General features: G+C 48.2%; 1 long non-coding RNA gene across 1 annotated transcript in view; it reads left to right on the forward strand.

Moving 5' to 3' along the window:
* Positions 1-98: 98 nt before the first annotated feature.
* LOC142726233 (uncharacterized) overlaps positions 99-12,426 on the forward strand; it is a 40,721-nt gene continuing 28,393 nt past the window's right edge. The window contains exon 1 of the long non-coding RNA XR_012876713.1: positions 99-187. This is a non-coding gene — a long non-coding RNA (uncharacterized LOC142726233). The remainder of the gene's footprint in view (positions 188-12,426) is intronic.

The raw sequence follows: 12,426 nt of genomic DNA on the forward strand, positions 1-12,426 counted from the left end.
GACACTCCTAGACACCTAAACATGCGCTATCCGCCCCTCCCCCGTGTTCTCCGTACATCTTCTCCGCCTCCTTGGAGCGGTCCACGTTGGTCTTTGCTGATTGTACACGGCTCCCGGCCGCAGTCTGATGTGATCCCGGGGTCCTGTATACGGCTGCTCGTCATGAAGCTCTGGATGAACAGTTCTGGTGCAGATGATATTTACACCCCCGGCGCTCCCGGCCGCCCTCTGTCTCCGCTCCCGGCCGCCCTCTGTCTCCGCTCCCGGCCGCCCTCTGTCGCCGCTCCCGGCCGCCCTCAGTCTCCGCTCCCGGCCGCCCTCTGTCTCCGCTCCCGGCCGCCCTCTGTCCCCGCTCCCGGCCGCCCTCTGTCCCCGCTCCCGGCCGCCCTCTGTCCCCGCTCCCGGCCGCCCTCAGTCTCCGCTCCCGGCCGCCCTCTGTCTCCGCTCCCGGCCGCCCTCTGTACACACGCATAAGTGTAACTTCCAGCGCCCCCTACAGCGCGGTTGTGTTCCGTGTAGACAGCAGCAGTTGTCACTCGTTGTTGCAGACTTTTTTTTACATGTTCTGCTGTTTCGTGTCAGTGCTGCCTTCTCAACCTGCAGCGCAGATGTGGAGGCCTTTGTTGTGCTGGGTGATGGCGTCCTGTCTGCTTAGAGACAGGTCCCCCTCTCCTCCATAAAATATTCAATCTGCGATTGTCACATCTAAAGAGTTTGATGTGCAAATGATTTCTCGCCGTGCAGATGCTGAGCTCAATATAGAAGGTATAGCGGTGTGACATCACTGGTTCTTCATGCTGTGGTGGCTGTACATGTATTGAGCTGTGACATCACTGGTTCTTCATGCTGTGGTGGCTGTACATGTATGGAAGGTGTTGAGGTGTGACATCACTGGCTCTTCATGCTGTGGTGGCTGTACATGTATGGGAGGTGTTGAGCTGTGACATCACTGGTTCTTCATGCTGTGGTGGCTGTACATGTATGGAAGGTGTTGAGCTGTGACAACACTGGTTCTTCATGCTGTGGTTCCTGTACATGTATGGAAGGTGTTGAGCTGTGACATCACTGGTTCTTCATGCTGTGGTGGCTGTACATGTATTGAGCTGTGACATCACTGGTTCTTCATGCTGTGGTGGCTGTACATGTATGGAAGGTATTGAGGTGTGACATCACTGGCTCTTCATGCTGTGGTGGCTGTACATGTATGGAAGGTGTTGAGCTGTGACATCACTGGTTCTTCATGCTGTGGTGGCTGTACATGTATGGAAGGTGTTGAGCTGTGACATCACTGGTTCTTCATGCTGTGGTGGCTGTACATGTATTGAGCTGTGACATCACTGGTTCTTCATGCTGTGGTGGCTGTACATGTATGGAAGGTATTGAGGTGTGACATCACTGGCTCTTCATGCTGTGGTGGCTGTACATGTATGGAAGGTGTTGAGCTGTGACATCACTGGTTCTTCATGCTGTGGTGGCTGTACATGTATTGAGGTGTGACATCACTGGCTCTTCATGCTGTGGTGGCTGTACATGTATGGAAGGTATTGAGGTGTGACATCACTGGCTCTTCATGCTGTGGTGGCTGTACATGTATGGAAGGTGTTGAGCTGTGACATCACTGGTTCTTCATGCTGTGGTGGCTGTACATGTATTGAGCTGTGACATCACTGGTTCTTCATGCTGTGGTGGCTGTACATGTATGGAAGGTATTGAGCTGTGACATCACTGGCTCTTCATGCTGTGGTGGCTGTACATGTATGGGAGGTATTGAGCTGTGACATCACTGGCTCTTCATGCTGTGGTGGCTGTACATGTATGGAAGGTATTGAGGTGTGACATCACTGGTTCTTCATTCTGTGGTGGCTGTACATGTATGGAAAGGTGTTGAGGTGTGACATCACTGGTTCTTCATGCTGTGGTGGCTGTACATGTATGGGAGGTGTTGAGGTGTGACATCACTGGTTCTTCATGCTGTGGTGGCTGTACATGTATGGGAGGTGTTGAGCTGTGACATCACTGGTTCTTCATGCTGTGGTGGCTGTACATGTATGGAAGGTGTTGAGCTGTGACATCACTGGCTCTTCATGCTGTGGTGGCTGTACATGTATGGAAGGTATTGAGCTGTGACATCACTGGTTCTTCATGCTGTGGTGGCTGTACATGTATGGAAGGTGTTGAGCTGTGACAACACTGGTTCTTCATGCTGTGGTTCCTGTACATGTATGGAAGGTGTTGAGCTGTGACATCACTGGTTCTTCATGCTGTGGTGGCTGTACATGTATTGAGCTGTGACATCACTGGTGCTTCATGCTGTGCTGGCTGTACATGTATGGGAGGTATTGAGGTGTGACATCACTGGTTCTTCATGCTGTGGTGGCTGTACATGTATGGGAGGTGTTGAGCTGTGACATCACTGGTTCTTCATGCTGTGGTTCCTGTACATGTATGGAAGGTATTGCGGTGTGACATCACTGGTTCTTCATGCTGTGCTGGCTGTACATGTATGGAAGGTGTTGAGCTGTGACATCACTTGTTCTTCATGCTGTGGTTCCTGTACATGTATGGAAGGTGTTGAGCTGTGACATCACTGGTTCTTCATGCTGTGGTGGCTGTACATGTATGGAAGGTGTTGAGCTGTGACATCACTGGCTCTTCCTGCTGTGGTGGCTGTACATGTATGGGAGGTATAGAGGTGTGACATCACTGGTTCTTCATGCTGTGCTGGCTGTACATGTATGGAAGGTGTTGAGGTGTGACATCACTGGTTCTTCATGCTGTGGTTCCTGTACATGTATGGAAGGTATTGAGCTGTGACATCACTGGTGCTTCATGCTGTGGTGGCTGTACATGTATGGAAGGTGTTGAGGTATGACATCACTGGTTCTTCATGCTGTGGTGGCTGTACATGTATGGAAGGTGTTGAGGTATGACATCACTGGCTCTTCATGCTGTGGTGGCTGTACATGTATGGAAGGTGTTGAGGTATGACATCACTGGTTCTTCATGCTGTGGTGGCCGTACATGTATGGAAGGTATTGAGGTGTGACATCACTGGTTCTTCATGCTGTGGTGGCTGTACATGTATGGAAGGTATTGAGCTGTGACATCACTGGTTCTTCATGCTGTGGTTCCTGTACATGTATGGAAGATATTGAGGTGTGACATCACTGGTTCTTCATGCTGTGGTGGCTGTACATGTATGGAAGGTGTTGAGCTGTGACATCACTGGTTCTTCATGCTGTGGTGGCTGTACATGTATTGAGGTGTGACATCACTGGTTCTTCATGCTGTGGTGGCTGTACATGTATGGAAGGTGTTGAGCTGTGACATCACTGGCTCTTCCTGCTGTGGTGGCTGTACATGTATGGAAGGTGTTGAGGTGTGACATCACTGGTGCTTCATGCTGTGGTGGCTGTACATGTATGGAAGGTGTTGAGGTATGACCTCACTGGTTCTTCATGCTGTGGTGGCTGTACATGTATGGAAGGTATTGAGGTATGACATCACTGGTGCTTCATGCTGTGGTGGCTGTACATGTATGGAAGGTGTTGAGGTATGACATCACTGGTTCTTCATGCTGTGGTGGCCGTACATGTATGGAAGGTATTGAGGTGTGACATCACTGGTTCTTCATGCTGTGGTTCCTGTACATGTATGGAAGGTATTGACGTGTGACATCACTGGTTCTTCATGCTGTGGTGGCTGTACATGTATGGAAGGTATTGAGCTGTGACATCACTGGTTCTTCATGCTGTGGTTCCTGTACATGTATGGAAGATATTGAGGTGTGACATCACTGGTTCTTCATGCTGTGGTGGCTGTACATGTATGGAAGGTGTTGAGGTGTGACATCACTGGTTCTTCATGCTGTGGTTCCTGTACATGTATGGAAGATATTGAGGTGTGACATCACTGGTTCTTCATGCTGTGGTGGCTGTACATGTATGGAAGGTATTGAGCTGTGACATCACTGGTTCTTCATGCTGTGCTGGCTGTACATGTATGGAAGGTGTTGAGCTGTGACATCACTGGTTCTTCATGCTGTGGTGGCTGTACATGTATTGAGGTGTGACATCACTGGTTCTTCATGCTGTGGTGGCTGTACATGTATGGAAGGTATTGAGCTGTGACATCACTGGTTCTTCATGCTGTGGTGGCTGTACATGTATGGAAGGTGTTGAGCTGTGACATCACTGGCTCTTCCTGCTGTGGTGGCTGTACATGTATGGAAGGTATTGAGGTATGACATCACTGGTTCTTGCTGTGGTGGCTGTACATGTGTTGAGGTGTGACATCACTGGCTCTTCCTGCTGTGGTGGCTGTACATGTATGGAAGGTGTTGAGGTGTGACATCACTGGTGCTTCATGCTGTGGTGGCTGTACATGTATGGAAGGTGTTGAGCTGTGACATCACTGGCTCTTCCTGCTGTGGTGGCTGTACATGTATGGAAGGTGTTGAGGTGTGACATCACTGGTGCTTCATGCTGTGGTGGCTGTACATGTATGGAAGGTGTTGAGGTATGACATCACTGGTTCTTCATGCTGTGGTGGCTGTACATGTATGGAAGGTATTGAGGTATGACATCACTGGTGCTTCATGCTGTGGTGGCTGTACATGTATGGAAGGTGTTGAGGTATGACATCACTGGTTCTTCATGCTGTGGTGGCCGTACATGTATTGAGGTGTGACATCACTGGTTCTTCATGCTGTGGTTCCTGTACATGTATGGAAGGTATTGACGTGTGACATCACTGGTTCTTCATGCTGTGGTGGCTGTACATGTATGGAAGGTATTGAGCTGTGACATCACTGGTTCTTCATGCTGTGGTTCCTGTACATGTATGGAAGATATTGAGGTGTGACATCACTGGTTCTTCATGCTGTGGTGGCTGTACATGTATGGAAGGTGTTGAGGTGTGACATCACAGGTTCTTCATGCTGTAGTTTCCTGTACATGTATGGAAGATATTGAGGTGTGACATCACTGGTTCTTCATGCTGTGGTGGCTGTACATGTATGGAAGGTATTGAGCTGTGACATCACTGGTTCTTCATGCTGTGGTGGCTGTACATGTATGGAAGGTATTGAGCTGTGACATCACTGGTTCTTCATGCTGTGGTGGCTGTACATGTATGGGAGGTATTGAGCTGTGACATCACTGGTTCTTCATGCTGTGGTGGCCGTACATGTATTGAGGTGTGACATCACTGGTTCTTCATGCTGTGGTTCCTGTACATGTATGGAAGGTATTGACGTGTGACATCACTGGTTCTTCATGCTGTGGTGGCTGTACATGTATGGAAGGTATTGAGCTGTGACATCACTGGTTCTTCATGCTGTGGTTCCTGTACATGTATGGAAGATATTGAGGTGTGACATCACTGGTTCTTCATGCTGTGGTGGCTGTACATGTATGGAAGGTGTTGAGGTGTGACATCACAGGTTCTTCATGCTGTAGTTCCTGTACATGTATGGAAGATATTGAGGTGTGACATCACTGGTTCTTCATGCTGTGGTGGCTGTACATGTATGGAAGGTGTTGAGGTATGACATCACTGGTTCTTCATGCTGTGGTGGCCGTACATGTATTGAGGTGTGACATCACTGGTTCTTCATGCTGTGGTTCCTGTACATGTATGGAAGGTATTGACGTGTGACATCACTGGTTCTTCATGCTGTGGTGGCTGTACATGTATGGAAGGTATTGAGCTGTGACATCACTGGTTCTTCATGCTGTGGTTCCTGTACATGTATGGAAGATATTGAGGTGTGACATCACTGGTTCTTCATGCTGTGGTGGCTGTACATGTATGGAAGGTGTTGAGGTGTGACATCACAGGTTCTTCATGCTGTAGTTCCTGTACATGTATGGAAGATATTGAGGTGTGACATCACTGGTTCTTCATGCTGTGGTGGCTGTACATGTATGGAAGGTATTGAGCTGTGACATCACTGGTTCTTCATGCTGTGGTGGCTGTACATGTATGGGAGGTATTGAGCTGTGACATCACTGGTTCTTCATGCTGTGCTGGCTGTACATGTATGGAAGGTGTTGAGCTGTGACATCACTGGTTCTTCATGCTGTGGTGGCTGTACATGTATTGAGGTGTGACATCACTGGTTCTTCATGCTGTGGTGGCTGTACATGTATGGGAGGTGTTGAGCTGTGACATCACTGGTTCTTCATGCTGTGGTGGCTGTACATGTATTGAGGTGTGACATCACTGGTTCTTCATGCTGTGGTGGCTGTACATGTATGGAAGGTGTTGAGCTGTGACATCACTGGCTCTTCCTGCTGTGGTGGCTGTACATGTATGGAAGGTATTGAGGTATGACATCACTGGTTCTTCATGCTGTGGTGGCTGTACATGTGTTGAGGTGTGACATCACTGGTTCTTCATGCTGTGGTGGCTGTACATGTATGGAAGGTGTTGAGCTGTGACATCACTGGTTCTTCATGCTGTGGTGGCTGTACATGTATTGAGCTGTGACATCACTGGTTCTTCATGCTGTGGTGGCTGTACATGTATGGAAGGTATTGAGGTGTGACATCACTGGCTCTTCATGCTGTGGTGGCTGTACATGTATGGAAGGTGTTGAGCTGTGACATCACTGGTTCTTCATGCTGTGGTGGCTGTACATGTTATTGAGGTGTGACATCACTGGCTCTTCATGCTGTGGTGGCTGTACATGTATGGAAGGTATTGAGGTGTGACATCACTGGCTCTTCATGCTGTGGTGGCTGTACATGTATGGAAGGTGTTGAGCTGTGACATCACTGGTTCTTCATGCTGTGGTGGCTGTACATGTATTGAGCTGTGACATCACTGGTTCTTCATGCTGTGGTGGCTGTACATGTATGGAAGGTATTGAGCTGTGACATCACTGGCTCTTCATGCTGTGGTGGCTGTACATGTATGGGAGGTATTGAGCTGTGACATCACTGGCTCTTCATGCTGTGGTGGCTGTACATGTATGGAAGGTATGAGGTGTGACATCACTGGTTCTTCATTCTGTGGTGGCTGTACATGTATGGAAGGTGTTGAGGTGTGACATCACTGGTTCTTCATGCTGTGGTGGCTGTACATGTATGGGAGGTGTTGAGGTGTGACATCACTGGTTCTTCATGCTGTGGTGGCTGTACATGTATGGGAGGTGTTGAGCTGTGACATCACTGGTTCTTCATGCTGTGGTGGCTGTACATGTATGGAAGGTGTTGAGCTGTGACATCACTGGCTCTTCATGCTGTGGTGGCTGTACATGTATGGAAGGTATTGAGCTGTGACATCACTGGTTCTTCATGCTGTGGTGGCTGTACATGTATGGAAGGTGTTGAGCTGTGACAACACTGGTTCTTCATGCTGTGGTTCCTGTACATGTATGGAAGGTGTTGAGCTGTGACATCACTGGTTCTTCATGCTGTGGTGGCTGTACATGTATTGAGCTGTGACATCACTGGTGCTTCATGCTGTGCTGGCTGTACATGTATGGGAGGTATTGAGGTGTGACATCACTGGTTCTTCATGCTGTGGTGGCTGTACATGTATGGGAGGTGTTGAGCTGTGACATCACTGGTTCTTCATGCTGTGGTTCCTGTACATGTATGGAAGGTATTGCGGTGTGACATCACTGGTTCTTCATGCTGTGCTGGCTGTACATGTATGGAAGGTGTTGAGCTGTGACATCACTTGTTCTTCATGCTGTGGTTCCTGTACATGTATGGAAGGTGTTGAGCTGTGACATCACTGGTTCTTCATGCTGTGGTGGCTGTACATGTATGGAAGGTGTTGAGCTGTGACATCACTGGCTCTTCCTGCTGTGGTGGCTGTACATGTATGGGAGGTATAGAGGTGTGACATCACTGGTTCTTCATGCTGTGCTGGCTGTACATGTATGGAAGGTGTTGAGGTGTGACATCACTGGTTCTTCATGCTGTGGTTCCTGTACATGTATGGAAGGTATTGAGCTGTGACATCACTGGTGCTTCATGCTGTGGTGGCTGTACATGTATGGAAGGTGTTGAGGTATGACATCACTGGTTCTTCATGCTGTGGTGGCTGTACATGTATGGAAGGTGTTGAGGTATGACATCACTGGCTCTTCATGCTGTGGTGGCTGTACATGTATGGAAGGTGTTGAGGTATGACATCACTGGTTCTTCATGCTGTGGTGGCCGTACATGTATGGAAGGTATTGAGGTGTGACATCACTGGTTCTTCATGCTGTGGTGGCTGTACATGTATGGAAGGTATTGAGCTGTGACATCACTGGTTCTTCATGCTGTGGTTCCTGTACATGTATGGAAGATATTGAGGTGTGACATCACTGGTTCTTCATGCTGTGGTGGCTGTACATGTATGGAAGGTGTTGAGCTGTGACATCACTGGTTCTTCATGCTGTGGTGGCTGTACATGTATTGAGGTGTGACATCACTGGTTCTTCATGCTGTGGTGGCTGTACATGTATGGAAGGTGTTGAGCTGTGACATCACTGGCTCTTCCTGCTGTGGTGGCTGTACATGTATGGAAGGTGTTGAGGTGTGACATCACTGGTGCTTCATGCTGTGGTGGCTGTACATGTATGGAAGGTGTTGAGGTATGACCTCACTGGTTCTTCATGCTGTGGTGGCTGTACATGTATGGAAGGTATTGAGGTATGACATCACTGGTGCTTCATGCTGTGGTGGCTGTACATGTATGGAAGGTGTTGAGGTATGACATCACTGGTTCTTCATGCTGTGGTGGCCGTACATGTATGGAAGGTATTGAGGTGTGACATCACTGGTTCTTCATGCTGTGGTTCCTGTACATGTATGGAAGGTATTGACGTGTGACATCACTGGTTCTTCATGCTGTGGTGGCTGTACATGTATGGAAGGTATTGAGCTGTGACATCACTGGTTCTTCATGCTGTGGTTCCTGTACATGTATGGAAGATATTGAGGTGTGACATCACTGGTTCTTCATGCTGTGGTGGCTGTACATGTATGGAAGGTGTTGAGGTGTGACATCACTGGTTCTTCATGCTGTGGTTCCTGTACATGTATGGAAGATATTGAGGTGTGACATCACTGGTTCTTCATGCTGTGGTGGCTGTACATGTATGGAAGGTATTGAGCTGTGACATCACTGGTTCTTCATGCTGTGCTGGCTGTACATGTATGGAAGGTGTTGAGCTGTGACATCACTGGTTCTTCATGCTGTGGTGGCTGTACATGTATTGAGGTGTGACATCACTGGTTCTTCATGCTGTGGTGGCTGTACATGTATGGAAGGTATTGAGCTGTGACATCACTGGTTCTTCATGCTGTGGTGGCTGTACATGTATGGAAGGTGTTGAGCTGTGACATCACTGGCTCTTCCTGCTGTGGTGGCTGTACATGTATGGAAGGTATTGAGGTATGACATCACTGGTTCTTGCTGTGGTGGCTGTACATGTGTTGAGGTGTGACATCACTGGCTCTTCCTGCTGTGGTGGCTGTACATGTATGGAAGGTGTTGAGGTGTGACATCACTGGTGCTTCATGCTGTGGTGGCTGTACATGTATGGAAGGTGTTGAGCTGTGACATCACTGGCTCTTCCTGCTGTGGTGGCTGTACATGTATGGAAGGTGTTGAGGTGTGACATCACTGGTGCTTCATGCTGTGGTGGCTGTACATGTATGGAAGGTGTTGAGGTATGACATCACTGGTTCTTCATGCTGTGGTGGCTGTACATGTATGGAAGGTATTGAGGTATGACATCACTGGTGCTTCATGCTGTGGTGGCTGTACATGTATGGAAGGTGTTGAGGTATGACATCACTGGTTCTTCATGCTGTGGTGGCCGTACATGTATTGAGGTGTGACATCACTGGTTCTTCATGCTGTGGTTCCTGTACATGTATGGAAGGTATTGACGTGTGACATCACTGGTTCTTCATGCTGTGGTGGCTGTACATGTATGGAAGGTATTGAGCTGTGACATCACTGGTTCTTCATGCTGTGGTTCCTGTACATGTATGGAAGATATTGAGGTGTGACATCACTGGTTCTTCATGCTGTGGTGGCTGTACATGTATGGAAGGTGTTGAGGTGTGACATCACAGGTTCTTCATGCTGTAGTTCTGTACATGTATGGAAGATATTGAGGTGTGACATCACTGGTTCTTCATGCTGTGGTGGCTGTACATGTATGGAAGGTATTGAGCTGTGACATCACTGGTTCTTCATGCTGTGGTGGCTGTACATGTATGGAAGGTATTGAGCTGTGACATCACTGGTTCTTCATGCTGTGGTGGCTGTACATGTATGGGAGGTATTGAGCTGTGACATCACTGGTTCTTCATGCTGTGGTGGCCGTACATGTATTGAGGTGTGACATCACTGGTTCTTCATGCTGTGGTTCCTGTACATGTATGGAAGGTATTGACGTGTGACATCACTGGTTCTTCATGCTGTGGTGGCTGTACATGTATGGAAGGTATTGAGCTGTGACATCACTGGTTCTTCATGCTGTGGTTCCTGTACATGTATGGAAGATATTGAGGTGTGACATCACTGGTTCTTCATGCTGTGGTGGCTGTACATGTATGGAAGGTGTTGAGGTGTGACATCACAGGTTCTTCATGCTGTAGTTCCTGTACATGTATGGAAGATATTGAGGTGTGACATCACTGGTTCTTCATGCTGTGGTGGCTGTACATGTATGGAAGGTGTTGAGGTATGACATCACTGGTTCTTCATGCTGTGGTGGCCGTACATGTATTGAGGTGTGACATCACTGGTTCTTCATGCTGTGGTTCCTGTACATGTATGGAAGGTATTGACGTGTGACATCACTGGTTCTTCATGCTGTGGTGGCTGTACATGTATGGAAGGTATTGAGCTGTGACATCACTGGTTCTTCATGCTGTGGTTCCTGTACATGTATGGAAGATATTGAGGTGTGACATCACTGGTTCTTCATGCTGTGGTAGCTGTACATGTATGGAAGGTGTTGAGGTGTGACATCACAGGTTCTTCATGCTGTAGTTCCTGTACATGTATGGAAGATATTGAGGTGTGACATCACTGGTTCTTCATGCTGTGGTGGCTGTACATGTATGGAAGGTATTGAGCTGTGACATCACTGGTTCTTCATGCTGTGGTGGCTGTACATGTATGGGAGGTATTGAGCTGTGACATCACTGGTTCTTCATGCTGTGCTGGCTGTACATGTATGGAAGGTGTTGAGCTGTGACATCACTGGTTCTTCATGCTGTGGTGGCTGTACATGTATGGAAGGTGTTGAGCTGTGACATCACTGGTTCTTCATGCTGTGGTGGCTGTACATGTATGGAAGGTGTTGAGCTGTGACATCACTGGTTCTTCATGCTGTGGTGGCTGTACATGTATGGAAGGTGTTGAGCTGTGACATCACTGGCTCTTCCTGCTGTGGTGGCTGTACATGTATGGGAGGTATAGAGGTGTGACATCACTGGTTCTTCATGCTGTGCTGGCTGTACATGTATGGAAGGTGTTGAGGTGTGACATCACTGGTTCTTCATGCTGTGGTTCCTGTACATGTATGGAAGGTATTGAGCTGTGACATCACTGGTGCTTCATGCTGTGGTGGCTGTACATGTATGGAAGGTGTTGAGGTATGACATCACTGGTTCTTCATGCTGTGGTGGCTGTACATGTATGGAAGGTGTTGAGGTATGACATCACTGGCTCTTCATGCTGTGGTGGCTGTACATGTATGGAAGGTGTTGAGGTATGACATCACTGGTTCTTCATGCTGTGGTGGCCGTACATGTATGGAAGGTATTGAGGTGTGACATCACTGGTTCTTCATGCTGTGGTGGCTGTACATGTATGGAAGGTATTGAGCTGTGACATCACTGGTTCTTCATGCTGTGGTTCCTGTACATGTATGGAAGATATTGAGGTGTGACATCACTGGTTCTTCATGCTGTGGTGGCTGTACATGTATGGAAGGTGTTGAGCTGTGACATCACTGGTTCTTCATGCTGTGGTGGCTGTACATGTATTGAGGTGTGACATCACTGGTTCTTCATGCTGTGGTGGCTGTACATGTATGGAAGGTGTTGAGCTGTGACATCACTGGCTCTTCCTGCTGTGGTGGCTGTACATGTATGGAAGGTGTTGAGGTGTGACATCACTGGTGCTTCATGCTGTGGTGGCTGTACATGTATGGAAGGTGTTGAGGTATGACCTCACTGGTTCTTCATGCTGTGGTGGCTGTACATGTATGGAAGGTATTGAGGTATGACATCACTGGTGCTTCATGCTGTGGTGGCTGTACATGTATGGAAGGTGTTGAGGTATGACATCACTGGTTCTTCATGCTGTGGTGGCCGTACATGTATGGAAGGTATTGAGGTGTGACATCACTGGTTCTTCATGCTGTGGTTCCTGTACATGTATGGAAGGTATTGACGT

This window comes from Rhinoderma darwinii, unplaced genomic scaffold (genome assembly GCF_050947455.1).
Source record: "Rhinoderma darwinii isolate aRhiDar2 unplaced genomic scaffold, aRhiDar2.hap1 Scaffold_613, whole genome shotgun sequence".
Lineage (NCBI taxonomy): Eukaryota > Metazoa > Chordata > Amphibia > Anura > Rhinodermatidae > Rhinoderma > Rhinoderma darwinii.